The sequence below is a fragment of the Equus quagga genome, chromosome 11 (assembly GCF_021613505.1).
Source record: "Equus quagga isolate Etosha38 chromosome 11, UCLA_HA_Equagga_1.0, whole genome shotgun sequence".
Taxonomy (NCBI): Eukaryota; Metazoa; Chordata; class Mammalia; order Perissodactyla; family Equidae; genus Equus; species Equus quagga.
In genome coordinates this window covers 108,773,545-108,789,451 of record NC_060277.1, presented here as the reverse complement: position 1 = coordinate 108,789,451, position 15,907 = coordinate 108,773,545, and the positions used below count along the sequence as shown (strand labels likewise).

The following is a 15,907-nucleotide window of genomic DNA, read 5'->3' as shown; positions in this document are numbered from 1 at the left end:
TCCATTAGAAGGAGGGAGTAGAAGACTGGGATGACAATCCATCTATATACACTCCCTATTGAGAATTCAACCTGATCCACTTATTGCCTTCTAATGGACAAGTTAATTCACCTGGTTCCTGCGTTTACATGTGTGTGCATCTCCCCACACTAGCACGTAATGATAAATCCGTGAATGATGGAATGAATGATCTTAGCTGTGACACCACCACCAAAGTCCTCCTCATGGTCTGTGACTCGTTTTGTGTAGGAAAAGCAGCTCCTCACATCCAGGTCGGGTGGACAAGAACCTCATCCCAATGCAAAAATAAACTCAACTCCTAGTTCTGCTTTGGACCCTCCAGTAATCTCAAGGGATGATACGGAGTTCTAAAAATAACCCTGAAAACTCCCCTGTGAGAACAGCTCTTTCCTCCTCTGGGCTGCCAGAGGGACCCAGTCTATAAATTCAAACAACTGGCAGGCAGGTCCCCAGAGACTGCGCTCCTGGAGCTAAAATGATAAGCCCCGGGTTTTGGCAGGATTTCCTGGATCTGGATGGCTTCTCTTGAGCATGAAAGGACGGGCCTTCCGTGCCAAGTGTATCCACCGTGCCAAAAAGCTGGCCGAGCTTGTTGAGCCTTTCAGAGTGAACTAACTGGTGTATTCAACTGGTGTTTGCTGGGCGCCAGGCACGCGCCTCTGTTAACCCTCTCTGTCCTCACTACAGTAAACGTTGTTATCCCTGCTTTATAGACAGGGAAAGGATCTGGCTCTTCCTGAGTTACACAACTGGAGGTGACGGAGCAGATCTTCAAGGTCAAGCCTGTGACTCAGGTCAGGGCTCATTCACCACTTCATACAGGTGGATGGTTCCAGAATTCCTGAAACTGGGCTTGCCCAGGATGTGGCCAGTATGGTGTAGCTGAAGCCTTGCTGCTGGTGGTGCCGTGTGCGTGTGTGTGTGTGTGTGTGTGTGTGTGTGTGAGAGAGAGAGAGAGAGAGAGAGTGCATTCTTCCATCACCTGTGACCTGGTTTCTTGGTCCCCTCACTGCAGACCCTTTCAAGGGCCCCTGGACTCTGAAGTCCATACTAAGGCAGAGCTACAGCCTGAGGAGGTGGTACTGAGGGTGATACAGAAGAGCCAAGGGAGCAGAGGCTGATTTGCTAACTTCCATTTTGACTAGAGGATCATTGCCCTAAGAACCCAGGGGCCCCCAGAACCCACCGTCTCCACCACCACCACCACAACAGCATTAAAAATATTTATTGAGAACGTGCTATGCATCAGCCACCCATTAAAAAACCCTATAATGTTGCCAATATAATTATCCCCCATTTTACAGAAAAGGAAATTGAGGCACAGTGCAGGATCAAGCCCGAGAACAGCCATTCGGTAAGGGGTGGAGTTGGGTTAGGGCCCAGCTGGTTGATTCTGGGGCCCTGGATCTTAATCTCTGGGTCACATAATATCTGGAGAAAGCCGAATGCTGCATTGATGGAGCATTCCAGACTCATCCACTCAAGAGTTAGAAGGGAGCCGGAGGGCAGGACACTGGGGGACCCAGGATCAGAGAGGCCCTGACCTCCTGGGATGGGGGAGGGGAGAATGATAAAGGCAGTTGTATTAAAATGCAAATTTCTCCCTTGCTTGCTGGTTTATCATCTGACTCGTTATACAATTTGCCAGTTATAGAAGAAAAATTACCATAATGGGGCCCTAGGGAATGGTTGTAAAAGGGAGACCAAACGTTACTTATCGGCTGTTCCACTACAATTATCTCCTGCGTTTGTTCTTTTCCTCCCCAGAAAAATGAAACCATCAATGCCGGTGACAGGGTGCTGACCAGGCGGGAGGGAGCACTCGGGAGCACGGAGGCAGAGTCTTTGCTTCCTTCCTTGGCCAGCTCCCTCTGTGGAGCAGGGCAGGGTGAGGTTTCCTGAGCAGGAAGAGAGACTTTGGCTCAGCAGATGGAGTTCAGCTGTCTCCTGGGTCTTAATGGCTCAGGAGTGCCCCTCCACTGGGGGCAGAAGGTGGGACAAATCGGCAGGACCCACCAAGCGTCATTCTTAGTCTCACCAGGTGTGGGCCAGACACTCAGGACTCAGGAAGGCTGCAGGTACCCCTTCCTGCAAGGGGGCAGTTGCTGCGTGGGCTGCACCCTGGAGACCCTTTGCCCCGATGCCCTGAAAACTCTTCCTGCTCCTAAAATGCCTTTCCAGCCTGTGCCTGCGGTCCTGACCCCAATCTGGGGTTTCTCGCAAACGGGCGCTGGGTCTCATTCAGCTTGACTCTCTCAACACCTAACTTAGTGCTCAGAACATAATAAGCAGGGAATAAATATTGGATGGATGAATGAGAGCACCTGTCTGTGAACATGTGTCTGTGTGTTTTCAGGTTATTCCAAAGTTGTCTTCCCCATGGTCGGCTTCTTTTAGGTTCAGCCTAATCTTCTGCAGGCCCTAAGGCTGCTGATGACGTCTCAGCTTCTACCACCAGCATATCAAAACAGTCAGGGGGGCAAGTACCTATGCTCTCCAGGCTGCCCACACATACTGCTCAGATATTTTTATTTTTTACCAGCCCTAGCCTTCCCTATCATTCTTCTGCCCTCTGCTTCTTTTTGTCTTGGTTCCTGGGGTACCTGCTCCTCATTTATTTCTGTCACAATGAAGAATAAACCTGAGTGCTCCCCTGAGTTCGCTCACAAAGGACAAATTCAAAGCGGTGCACCACAAGCTCTGAGACGGTGCCTGACAGGTAGCCCTCAGACGTCTGGCTTCCTGAATTCTGCGAAGACAGAGTCGTGGCGGACCGTTCGTGTGCACACGAGTCATACTCAAGCTAGAGGAGACATCCGCTGGGGCCGGGGGTCGCGGGGACGGGGGGATTAGAACATAGATTTCCATTGTGAGGTCTGGCTGTCCATGCCTTTCAGCAGCAAAACAAGTCAGGATTGACATTCTCAGGTGGCAAGCCAACCCAGCCACTCGGTGGAGAATGGGGTACACTACGCTGCCTCTAAGCCTTACACTGAGGGAACAGGCGTTTGCCTATGTCCCGAAGGCCCCTTCATGAAGAGGGAGATGAGGCTACGAAGGGAGAGCATGCAATGCCTTCCACTGACGTTCCCGAATCTCAGGAGCGGGGTCAGCAAACTGCCGCCCGCAGGCCAATTCCAGCTCGGCGGCCATGTTTTACAGCCCTCCAGCTAAGAATGATTTTTACTTTGTCAGACGGTTGAAAACAGTCGAAAGAATCCTATTCCGTGACACGTGAAAATTGTGCCGAATTCAAATTTCAGCGTCCATAAATAAAGTTTTATTAGAAACGCAGCCGTGCTCAATCACTTACGTGTCGTTTGGGCGGCTTTTGCACATCGGTGGCAGAGCTGAATACTTGTGACAAAGACTGTGGGGCCCGCAAAGCCATCTGTTCCTTTACAGAAAACATCTGCTGACCCCTGCTCTGGAGCCCAGGTGGCCTCTCTGTCCCCCACCTGCTCCCCGCGTGTCCCCCAGCAAGCTGAACGTCACGGGACATCGTCTTGCCTTTTGAACAGATTTTCTCCTGCCTTACTCGTACTTTTCAAAACGAAGAGAGAGCAGTATTGAAGGTTGAAGCCGGGAGCTAGGAATTCTTGGAATAGAATATTTTTTGTGACCTGGCTCAAATCATCTTGATTTCTCTCTGGACCTCATCATTCTCCTCTTGGAAAATGGTGCTTCCAGAAAGTGATGGGAAAGTCAGACACCAGGGCGGGTCGGGGCTGATCTTGAGGCCCAAAGAGCCCGGTCTCCAAGAACTGGCTGTATTGAAAGCCTTCTATCTGTCCCTGCACTGGATCTGCTTGTCCTTGTTAGGCATGTGACAATTTTTGGTTTTGAAAATATGATCCTTGTATCAACTGGCACGTGGTATTAAATATTCAATCAACAGACATTTATTCAGCACCTACACTGGCAAATGCTGCCCTATCCACTAGGGAGATGTGGGAACATGCAGAAGACGAGGGCCCTGTGCTCGGAGAGCTTTAACACACTTGATCTCTCCTACCCCCAGCCCATCACAGGAGGGAAACACACTGTTTGGGCTGCCCACCGCCCGGTGTGCCCAGGCCCTGCATTCAGGATTCTCACAACCAACCCCCATGGGAAGACAAAATTAACTCCCTTCACAAATGAGGTAACCAAGGCTCAGTCCCCAAAGTCTCCCATCCAGTGGGTGGTCACTGGATCTGCCGGTCCTGGAAGCCCACGCCCATCCCATTGCCTGCAGAGTGCAGCCTCAATGAAGAAAGGAGCAGAAGAACATGGCACCGCTGCTGCTCCGTACACTCGACTCTGCGCAAGGGGGAAGGAAGGGTCAGCCAGTGTATCTTGGGAAGAGCCTCCTGATTAATTCTTAGGGACCACTCAAGGCAGAAATTTTCTAAGCTCTCTGGGCCCCAGGGAGCTACGCTTCACTTTCGGCTGAGCAGGTGGACACGGAAGGAGGGCGAGGACAGATATCTCTTTCATTCTGCCTTGACTTCCTGGCTGACATGTCTGCCTTCCTCACTGGATTATAAACTCCTTGGTCACAGGGACAATCTCTTAGCCACCTTTATATATCCCAGAGAAACAATTTTTAAGTACCTACTGTATGCCAGGCACTGTGCTAGCCGTGGGGTACAGCACTTTGTACACAGTAAGTGTTCAGGAAATGCGTATTATACAAATGAATCTCTGCTGATTAAGTTCACACCAAAGTGAGGCCTTTTCTAGGAGCTTCCAGGAGATTCCAGAGTCCTGAAAAAAGAGAGGTGACACAGGTGTTCTGGGTGACCATCTTTCCCCACTCTCCCACTCTTTCCTGCATCTCCGCTATGAAGGAGATGTTTTCTCTATCACCACGTGGAGTCAGCAGGTTGATTTTCAGTTTGCTGTTTTTGCCTAACTCCAGTTGTGATAATCCATGAGGGAGCTGCAGTTTCTTCTCCGATCCCTTTCTCTTCGCTCCTAGGATGAGCCAGATGGCAGCCTTCTCTTGGCACCCACCATCAGGAGCCATCGCCTAGACAATGGCCCTCCTCAAGGTTAGGCCAGGAGACGAAGGTCAGAGGCTCACCTGTAAGTTCCAACTTCCAGTCTGAGGACACAGCGCCTCTTCAGACAATGGACAACAGGAGACCTTGGCCCTTGGTGCAGGCATGTGGCCTAAAAACCTGTGGTCTCAATAGGACAGCTCCTCTAAACACCATGAGGTCAACCCAACATCCATCCAAGAGGTGAGCGCGAACAGCAAGTGGCCATTTTGGAACATCACTCGTCTCAAGAGTTTGGGGTGGAAGACAGAGCGCCAAGAAGAACAAATCTCTTTAATGTTCAAAGAATGTGCCCTTCAAGACCCCATCACCTCTGTCCTCTCCTCTTTCTAGCTACAAAACTGTCAAAGTACAACTTGCCCGTCAGACAGCGCCCTACTTCTCAGGCAGAACGCAGGCCCTCACCCAGAGAAGGGCGGCAAATGTTTGCGGTTCCCGAGGCCGCCCTTCAAAGGCTGTCGAGGTTTTGTTGGGAGGTTCGGGAATTTGTGCACAGCTCCACCCACGTCCCCTGTTCCCGACCCTCCCAGGCTCCATCTGCTTATTTTTTTACCCCAATGCTCTGGTCTCAGCCACCCAACCCTTGCCTTTGGGAATCATGAGAACCTGCATCTGTGAATCTGGAAGGGTCTAAGTGTATGTTACAGGGACAAAAGAAAGCAGGGGTCCTCACTCTCGCACTGCTGCCATTTGGAGCCCACCCCTTCTGCGTGGTGGGCACTGCCCCGTGCATTGTAGGATGTCTCACAGCATCCTGGGCCTTTGCCCACTAGATGCTGGTAGCACCTTCCTTCTCCAGTGGTGCCAACCAAAAACGTCTCCAGGCATTCCAAACATCTCTTAGGGGATGAGAGAACCTGTGGTTGAGAACCACTGAGAAAAAGGAACACAGAAATGGTTAGAGTTGTTTCATTTATTCTGAATTCATGACTGTGCCACAAAGGCTGTGTGCTGCCCCCCAGCCCTTGACCTTGGCTGTTCCATTCAGCGTTAGCCTCTCAGCTCTCACCTTCCGCCATGACCACCCTGACCACCCCCTACACACACACACACACACACACTCCTCCTTCAGCCAACTTCATGCCCCCATTAATGTCACCAGACTCCCAGAGGAAACCTCCCCGAGCCCAGCTCCCGAAGGTGTGATGGGGAATGTCGATCAGTGGCTGATGGATGAACAGCCATGGTGAAGGGTAAAGGGACTTTCTGTGGATGGGGGCGCAGGCCAAGCCGGGGCCACGATGGTGATGCTCCTGAGAGAGGTGGGGTTACTGAGTAGGACATAGGAGGTGACTCCACTTGTTAAACACTTAAAGCTTAAAATGGAAGCTGTTACTTTATCTCCTTCAACCTTCTGACGAATTGACTATTTGATTAACTGTGAATCTCTTTGCCTTTCAAGTGTTTAACTTTATAAGCTGTTGACTCGGTTGGTTAATGCATGTATATCTTTCCTTCCCTCCCAGGCTGGGCTTCTCTCCCGGCCAGGGGTGGGGGCAGCCAGACCTTCGCCCCATCGACGACCCAATGCCAAATAGAAAAGACGAGGCGGCCAGGAGAGGGAGAGCTGGAGACTAGGCAGCCGGGTGGGAAAAGTTTCACAATATTGTGCTAATTGAAAAGTGTGGTCAGTGTGATGCCAAGTGCACTTTATAGTCTGGATGCACAGGTGTGCACACACGCTCTGGGAAAGTCTTGATACGAACGCACCCGACGTGAGCAGTGTTTACCTCTAGTGGAGGCTTATGTGATTTCAGTTTTGGTCCTTATACCTCTCCACGTTTCAGGTTTTCTATAATCGGTATGTATCACTTTTATAACCTGAAAATAAAAACCGTATTAAATGTTCTTTATTTTGCCCTAATATTATTATTACTGTTGTTGTCGTTATTATTCAATGTCTGCAGAGGCCAGGAGGAGCAGTGCAGGTCCTTTCTGTGGGGGAATGACGACATGGGGACACCTGACCTTGGGATGGGTGCAGCAAAGCCTAATTGCCTGGGGTGCACGTTCCTGTGATTCCCCCAGAAATGAGAGGGTCTTAGGTGCCTCCTGAGGTGCCCCCACACCCTCCACTCATCTCTGGGGTGTCTCGGGAACAGGCCAGGTTTCCCCAGGGCTGGAGTAAAGTCAGCCCCCAGCAAGCAGCTGCTGGCCCTGGTGCCACTCCCCGTGGCCAATGCAGTGGACAACTCCAGCCACCAGGAGGAAGAGGCCCCACCCTTTACAGACAAATTCATAAGATCAGGGGCGTAATGGCCCAATTTCACTGTGGAGAACGTGGCCCTGACGGCTGACCTGTTAAACGCTCTAGCATTGATTTGCAAGTCAGATTTTTGAGGGCACTTCTGAGTCCTTTGGCTTCTAGAGTGGGTCCCCACTGCCTGCCGGAGGTGTGGGGAAGGTCACTGCCAGGTGGTCTTGGAGGGGCAGCTGGAGAGAGAGAGAGTGCGAGCCTGAGGGACTGGGCCCTCCCCGCCCCACTGCTTTGCACGTGGCATGGGGCCCGCTGGGGGAGGAGCAAGGCCAGAACACAGCTTCCCGAAACACTGTCCCGATTCCCCCGGTGGTCGACAGCTGCATGAAGCCCCTGTATAACACCACAAGGAATCAGGCATGGGGTGGCTCCCGTCCTTGTGCCCCTTCCAGGGCCCCCACCGGACACTATTAAGAGATGCCAGAATCTTCGTTCTCTGGTTAGGTCCCTAACTCTAGGTCTTAGGTCCCTTCTCAGGCCTCAGGCAGCTGGGGTCTCCCGGAAACTTCCAGTGCAGTGGGTTGCCCTCCCTGGGGAGGAAGTTCTGGGCCCCTGTCATTCTGCTGGTTGCTGGTTTATTTATTTATTTATTTGCTGAGGAAGATTGGCCCTGAGCTAACATCTGTGCCCATCTTTTTCTATTTTGTATGTTGGATGCCGCCAGAGCATGGCTTGATGAGCACTCTGTAGGTCCGCACCCAGGGTCAGAACCCACGAACCTGGGCTGCTGAAATGGAGCGCGCGCACTTACCCACGATGCCACTGGGCCAGCCCTGGTCGCTGGTTTTGCAGCCATGTGTGGGTGGTGACTGGGGTGATGTGGAGGTGCCAAAGGGGCCACTGGGGGTGGGGAGGGTCCAGGAGGAGGCCCAGCTGGCGGGATCTGTGCCCTGGGTGCTGCCCTCATCAGCCAGAGTTCTTCCCTCCCATACCGGCTCCAATTCCACTTAGACTGTTGATTTTCAGCAAAGGATTTTTTTCTACTTGATATAATTTTAAAAACACCCTTCTAGAATATATTTCAATTCAGTCAACAAACATTTCTTGAGCAGCCACCACATACAATAAATGTGCTAAGCACCAGGCGGAAAGGTGGGGAGGCTCTTGGAGATGACAAAAGACAAGGGTTCGGGCCTCCAGGAGCTTTCCGTTTTCCGGCTCGAGGAGCTACAGATGAGTCTGTAATTATACTAAGAGCGTAAATGGAGAGGGGGCATGAACAGGAGTATGGGAAGGAAGGAGTCATTCCACATGGGAAAATCCAGGGTGGCTTCATGGTGGAAGTGTCATTTTGAAGCACAAGCTTTCCACAGGTCCTGGGGGTCAGCAAAGAAGGAAGGAAGAGAGGGAGAGTGGCTGCATTCTGCACACTGTCCCAGAGGTGTGGGAGCCTGGCCTGTGTGACAGTGGAAGGAGAATTCACAGGATTCTCCCGGGCTGGTCTTGACTCCCCCTGGAGGGCACCAGCTTCCCTCCCACTCGCCTATCCTGGTCCCCAGCTCCTCTCTTGGGAAAGGCTTGCTGACCTGGGCAGGAGGATCCTGAGCTCACCAGCCTTGCTCAGTCTGGAGTTCTGTGCACAGTCAAATCAATTCATTTGGAATTTGTGGTGATCTAATCTGAGTGCGGGCAATATTCGGCTTTGTATTAGCATTCTGGTTCATAAGCAAATTATTTCAGTAAACAAAATTTCAAGGCCAGCTGCTTCTCTTCAGCAAGCCCTTGTTTCGGACAAGGACACTCCAGAGGGAGGACAGTGGGCTGGGCCGGATGCTTGCAGCATCCCCCCCCCACCCGCCCCCGGGAGCCTGGAACGGGACCATGAGGCTCCATCTTCCTGGGAGTCATCTGGGCACAGAAGCAGGGCTCCGGCCAGGGCTTCCTGCGCACGTGCCTTTGGGGGAGGACCAAGCCAAACCTCACTGAGCGCCACGCCCACTCCTCCATGCTGACACTTGGACATAAAAGGCCGATGCCCCGGGGGCCTGGTCTGGGTGTGGGTGCACTGCGGATCCATCCCCACCTGCAGTTAAGACCTGCAGGGACTGTATGCCTGACTTTGAATTGCGATGCTTCTGCTTACTAGCTGTTTGACCTTGAGCAGGTAATTGCCCTTGCACAGCCTCCCTGATATCCAATTTCGAGTATTTACTAAGTTCCAGGCACTGGGTTTAGCCCTTATCACATATAGCCATTATTATCTCCACTTCGCAGATGAGGAAACTGAGGCAGAGAGGCGGAGGAGAGAAGTAACTTGCCCAAGGTGGCACCGCTGGTGAGAAGAGGTGCCCGGCTGCTCCTGATCTCCCGGCTTGCCGGGAGGGGCGAGTGAGCTATCAGAGGTAAAGCTCTCAGCATCCGGCACACGATAAGTGCTTGATAAACGGCTTTACCACTGTTATTATATTGCCTCTCTGGGCCGGCCCCGTCTCGCTCCCTGCCGGGCAGAGATGCCTGCAGCAGAGCCTCCGTGGACCATTTGTTCATCCCCGGAGGCTGCCCAGGTGAGGCTGGAGCCCAAAGGACCAGGACGGTGTGGAGGCAGCATCTTCTCCCGGCAAAGCCCTGACTGGAGCCCATTTACATCTTAAAACTCAACTTAGAAAACCACAATCCATCAGCCAGTGATGGTGTAAATTGCTTTGCTAAATATATTTCTGGGTACATGGTAAGTAAAAATATCATGAATTTAATAAGCCTTGGAATTCACATTTTTCCAATCCTAATTAAGTTTCTGCTCTGCTTTGGACGTGCTGCTCTCTCCAGCAAGGGCGGGGAGGGAAGGCGCTTGCGCTCGCTGTGTGCCAGGCTGGGCCCAGCGAGGCGCTTTACTTCCCCCGGTGCACATGCTCCCCGCAGCTCTGTGCGGCTGGGGTCCTTATTCCTGCTTCACGGAGGCTGGACCGGATCTCAGGGAGGCGCAGTGTTCCACCTAGAGTGGCAGCCAAGAGCCAGGATTTGAACCCCATTCTGGCTGTCTCCTTCTACTCCCCTCCCCTCCCCATCCTACCCCGAGTCCTAATGGGCCAGTGAAGTGGACCCTCTGGTTGCAGGTCTGGGCACAGCTTGGCTCGCCCTCTTGGGGGTATCCTGTGCCTCTACAGCTGTGCACATGCCCATGTGTTCACTCATGAACCCGCCTCACTCCCATGGACGCACCATCCACAGATGGACACCAGCCCTGGGTACCACACTCCAGGATGAAGACCCGTGGATGCTGACAGCAGGGGGCAGCACCTTCATCTAGAATGGCTGCTACAGGGGAGATGTTCACTGTTGGGATGGTTGATTTTATGTGTCAACTTGGCTGTGCCACTGTGCCCAGATATGTGGTCAAACAGCATTCTGGATGTTTCTGTGAAGAAGTTTTTTGGATGAGAGTAACATTTAAATGGGTGGATTTTGACTAAAGCAGATTGCCCTTCCTATTGTGGGTGGGCCTCATCTAATCAGTTGAAGGCCTTAACAGACCAAAAGGGCTGACCTCCTCAGAGCAAGAGGAAATCCTGCCAGCAGACCACCTTTAGACTCAAACTGCATTTCTTCCGAGCATCCAGTCTGCCAGCCTTCCCCCATCAGGATTCAGACTCGCCAAGCCTCCACGATTGCATGAGCCAATTCCTTGAACTAAATCTCTCTCACTCTTTCTATATGTATACACATCCTCTTGGTTCCGTTTCTCTGGAAAACCCCAAACTAATACAACCCTGTTCAAGCCCTGTGCCTGGCCCTCTGTCAATGCTGAACCTTCTCGAAGCTCAGGGAAGCGGGGAAACACTGTCCATCTTTTTACGGCGGAGGAAATGGGGTTCCGAGGACTCGAGGGTTGCCTTCGGCCCTGGCAGGGGGTTGAGAGCTTTGGAACTACTCAGAGCAGTCTGAACGCCAGTCTGCCATGGGAGCTCTACAGCCGGCCTCTGTTTCCTCAGTCACGCGGTGGGGAAACACCTTCCCGCCCGGGTTGTTCTCAAGGTTAGACAGGGTGCCTGTGCAAAGCAGTTCGTAAACAGGAACTATTAGGAGGGGGAGCAGAATCAGAATTAAACCCAGGTGTGTCGGCTGTAGGCGACTACAACTGCGGGTTCACTGCCACGGGTCTCCATCTGACAGCCATGGGGTTCCCTGGTCCTTAAGCTCGTGCTGCAGGAGGAGACTGGCTCCTCCAGGCTGCCTAGGACTGGCCCCCGGGGCCCCTTTCTGATTTCCTAAGGGCCCTGGACACAGCACGCAGGGCACTGCGCATGTGTAAGAGGGGCAGCGGGGAGGGGGCGGGGTCCCGCGCTGTGTCACCGACCCTGCGGTGGTGCTGCTGTGTAACTGTCCGCAGAACGTTAGCTGCACATTACAGGCTCATGTTCCATGGCGCGATGTGTCCCCAGACGGGCGCGATTCTGGAGCGCTGTCTGCAGGTCCCCGAGGGAAGGGGCAGGCCGGAAGACTCGCTGCCTCCCCTTTGCTGGGCACAAGGCTGCTGCACAGGCTTCTGGGCCACTGTAGGAGAGTCCCCAAAACAATGGGGCCACCCCCCGGTCCCAGTGCCCCTCTGCTACCTAAGAGAAATCAGGATGGGTGGGTTGCAGGAAAGCAGGCAGTGCTGGCTGTGCAACCCTTCTCTTCCAGAGAACCCCTTCTGTGCAAACCGCTTCTCCCCACCCAGTCTTAGGGTCTGTCCTGACTCCGCTGAAAACCCTCCCAGAGCCGACCATTGCTTTTGGGACAACCTGTCCCCAAAGGAGGAGAAGGGTGCTCAGTACGCCCCATTTTGTGTTGGCAGAACTGCCCCCACCCCTCAGTGCTCAGGAGCTGCTGCAGCAGAGGCCAGCGTGCAGGGTATAGCTGTCGAGCCAGCCCAGGAGGATCCGAATCCAGCCTCCGGCACTTCCTCCGTGACCTTGGACGCGGTTCTTCACCTCCCTGGGCCTCAGAGTCCTCATCTCTGAAATGAAGATATCAACAGTACCTACGTCACAGGTTGTTGTGAGAATTAAGTGAGTTGTGGACGAGCCTGGAACACAGGGGCCATTTCATAAACCTCAGCCCATTAGTACGCTTATCATCCCCCACCCCAGCCCCCCCAAATCAGGGTAAGGATAGAGGACGCTGGCCCCTTGAAGGGCAGAGTTTGTGAAGGAAGGAAGAGCAGAGTGGGGGGAACTTCTCCACACCAAGGTGGCTCCCCTGTCGGGTTGGCCATTAGCGTGGCCAACAGATTTTCCTGCGGCCTCTTGCTCCTGAGCAGGATGGGGACAGAGTTGGCTAGAGAAGCTGGGTCCCAGGAGGGGCAGCCAGGACCCAGTCTGCTCTCTCACCGCTGGTGAGCAAGGTTGTGTGCCCCTGCCTTGGCTGGAGTGAACCCCGAGGAAGGGAGCTGGGCTTCAGCCATTTTGCAGGTACCCCAGCGAAGAAGGTCTCTGGCTGGGTGAGGGGTAAGAGGCTGGAAGGGATGGGGGAAAGGAAGGAGATGGGGGGGAGAAGTCGGAGGGGGGCCTCCCAGATCAAGGAATGGTGCTGGGGAGAGGGTCCATGAGCTCTCCAGCCTAACAGTGAGACCAGGGACGCAGGTCAGACTTTCAGAAAGGCCACCAGCAAGGGGATGGCCTTAGGCAGGGAGGGAGGGAGGGGGTAAGGAGCAGACCCCACCCACTAGCCGAGACCGACCACTACGGCCAGGTCTAGCCTGCTGAGGATGGAGACAGGGAGGCAGGAACAGAGCTCTGAATTTCACTGAGACTGAAGGCGTAAAATGAGTGGCACTGGAAGGAGGTGGCTCTAATAACTGGGCATGGCTGAAAACGTGTGTCATTTGGCCAAATGTCTTTAAGGGAGCAGGCAAGGGGCTGGACAGAACGTAGTTAGGGGGGAGTTATGGGGACACATCGAGCCCTTTCGTATGTGTGCTCTAACAATTCAGACTCCTCAATAAATGGGTTAAATGTATTTATTTGTTTAGTTTCTACCTGCTTATGTGAGCTGAGCTGCTTTCCTTGTTGACAGTGACATCCCTTGTCGGGCACAGAGTGGGCCTTTAATAAAGGTGGTTGCATGGATTAATGAGCCGGCGTTGGTTTCCTGGCCTTGGAGCCCAGGGGAGAGGAATTCAGAGTAGGGCTCCCCTCTTCTGCCTTCCACCTGCCTGCGGCTACACCTGCCCTGTCCTTCACTCCAGCAGGTCCAGGTTGGAGGGTGAGGGAGGGGGAAGAGCCCAGCATGTGTTTCTGACACTCAAAGCATCTGCCAGTGGCCTTCCAAACAGGAAATATGTGTGCCCCTGACGAAGGCGAGAGGAGACAGAAAGGAAGCATCTTTCAGCAGGATGGGAGCTGCACCCGGCATGAGGGGTGTGGGGGGAGTGCTGGCTGCACCACCTGAGGAAGGGGCAGACCCAGGCCCTTGGAGGAGTCAGCTCTGGGCAGAACATGCATGTCAGGGGGGCGGGGGCGGAGCACAGGTCCCTTCCTTCCCCCCCAGCTCTCCTTCCCTCCATCTTCTTTATTTTCCTGGAAAGCCTGGCTGCAGAGAAAAGGGGATTGCAGCATGTCACAAGCACAGAGCCCATCCCGAGGCCACCAACGGCTTCTCTGGAGTCCAGGGTCTGGGGCCGCAGTGGGGAGAGATCCCCAGCCCTGCCAGCTTCAAACTCACGTCCAGCATCCTGGACTCCGGGCCAGGCAGAGACGCTGGGAGGGACAGCGCCTGGTGGCTTCCTTGCTGAGCTCCCGGGACGGTTTCCTTAGATGCGTGGGACCTTCTGAACAGCTTCCAAAGCTGCCAGCCCTGAGGGCTTCTCTTCTCTTCTTTGAAATCAAATCCCTCTCTGGGTTTCTCTCTCTCACACAGACACACACACACACACACGCACGCACACACACATACACTCCACGCAGGAGTCCTGGAGGCTGACTCAGACCTCTCCCCATTTCCTCGAAGCCCCATCTTTCTTACCGTTATGGCTTCAGTCACTGGGTGAGCTGCTGTGACCACCTCCAGGGATTGCGGTCCAGGTCCTTCACCTGGTGGAAAACCCTGTGCTCCCCCACAGCAAACACCCTCCTGGTAACGGCCCAGGCAGGGCAGGGCGAGGCAACGCCCACAGCACAGGGACACCAAGCCCCGCTCCCGGGAGCCCTTGAGACTTCCTCCTGGTGGCAGATAGGGAGCGCTGACTCTCCACTTCCTTGGCCCGGTTTTCCCCCTGCACCAGCCAGCCGCCTCGGGACCCACCTGCCCTGTACCCTGGGGGGACGCTGGTGCCAGGCAGGTGTGGTCTTCCCTCCAGAGAGGCTGGAGCTGTGGAGGCCAGGACAGAGGCATGTGATCCGACAGGAGGTATTTTTAGCTTTCTCATTAACCAAGCGCTTTTAAATTAGCCTTCTATTAACCTCAAAGGAAAACGAAAGTGTGTTTTTTTTCTTCCCAGAGTAAGTCTCTCCCCGGAATATCAAGGTTTCCGTGATGAATGTTTCATGCGACTTGAAGCTCTAACGAAGTTGGATTCTCTAATATCTGACTTGATGGAATAATTGGTCCATGGTCTCTGGCGTGGTGAGGGAGAGGCTGCCAAGCAGGGGACGTGGCCTTTTCCTTCTCACCTGAAACAGCCTTGGTTTCTGTCTCCCCTCTTCTTCCCCAGCGACTCCCCCACAACCCTCACTCGGGCAGGGTCCACGTGACCCACCCTCTCTTCTGGTTTCATCTGGGAGGTCATCACCTGCCTGCACTGGTGATCCCAGACTGACCCTTAGCCACCGCTCCTCTCTGAAGCACCGTCTGGTCCTTGAGCCTTGCGACCAGGGTCACAGAGGAGGCCTCTTGACTTTGGCAGTGTCCTTTAAAGTGGGCTTATGGCTCTGCATCCAGGGTTCAAGCTGGAGAGGGGAATAAATAGCCTTGCAATTTCCCAGTACTATGAGGAGGCAAGTCCGGTGAGGCTAAAGCCATTTTCCATTCCCTGTCGGAGAGGCAGGAGGAATCTGCCCGGCCAGGGTCACCTGTCAGCAGGCCTTTGTCTCAGGAACAGCAAAGATGGGCTTGCTGGAGGGGACGTGCGGACCAGCCACTAGGAGGAGACTGCACATGGGGGTGGGTATCTGCCCATAGATAGGAGGGACCACCCACCTCCCCAGGTCACTAGAAGAAATGGTACGGTTGCTTCCAAAGGACTCGGGTCAAAGTTTGTATCATTTGTCTCTTGGTCCAGCCTGTCGGTGGGGTTTGACGCCTCTCTGCGCCCCCTTTCCGAGCTCCTTCCCTCCCCCTGAGTCCCCATGACTGTCCTCTCCCTCCTGTCTCCCTCCATTCACGAGTCTGTGCTTTCTGAGGTCATCATGTTGAAGAAGGCTCTAGACTTCTCAGCCCCAGGTCAATCAGGGAGGCAGTTGGCTTCCCGTTGGCATTTTGCTCCATCCACCCTCAGCCGTGGGCCTGGGAGCAGCTCTGAGGAAGACCTTGCTGTCCTGTGTGGGGGGCGCTGTTCGGTCCTGGAGAACCCCATCTCACACGGAGGGGCTCCTCCCTGGGGACTCCCCTTCAGCCTCCCTTGCCAACCCAGCGAAGAGTCTGCCCTCCCACGTGGCTCGCTGATTCT

At 53.9% G+C, this 15,907-nt stretch overlaps 1 long non-coding RNA gene across 2 annotated transcripts; it reads right to left on the bottom strand.

Moving 5' to 3' along the window:
• Positions 1 to 10,067: 10,067 nt before the first annotated feature.
• On the bottom strand, positions 10,068 to 14,563 carry LOC124247585 (uncharacterized). Of its 2 annotated transcripts, XR_006890772.1 has the most exons (4): positions 14,266 to 14,563; positions 12,110 to 12,259; positions 10,483 to 11,873; positions 10,068 to 10,255 (listed from the first exon to the last, which is right to left on the bottom strand). It is a non-coding gene; the product is annotated as an uncharacterized LOC124247585 (long non-coding RNA). The 2 variants fall into 2 exon arrangements; XR_006890771.1 differs by having other exon boundaries at positions 10,483 to 12,259.
• Between the last annotated feature and the right edge of the window lie 1,344 nt (positions 14,564 to 15,907).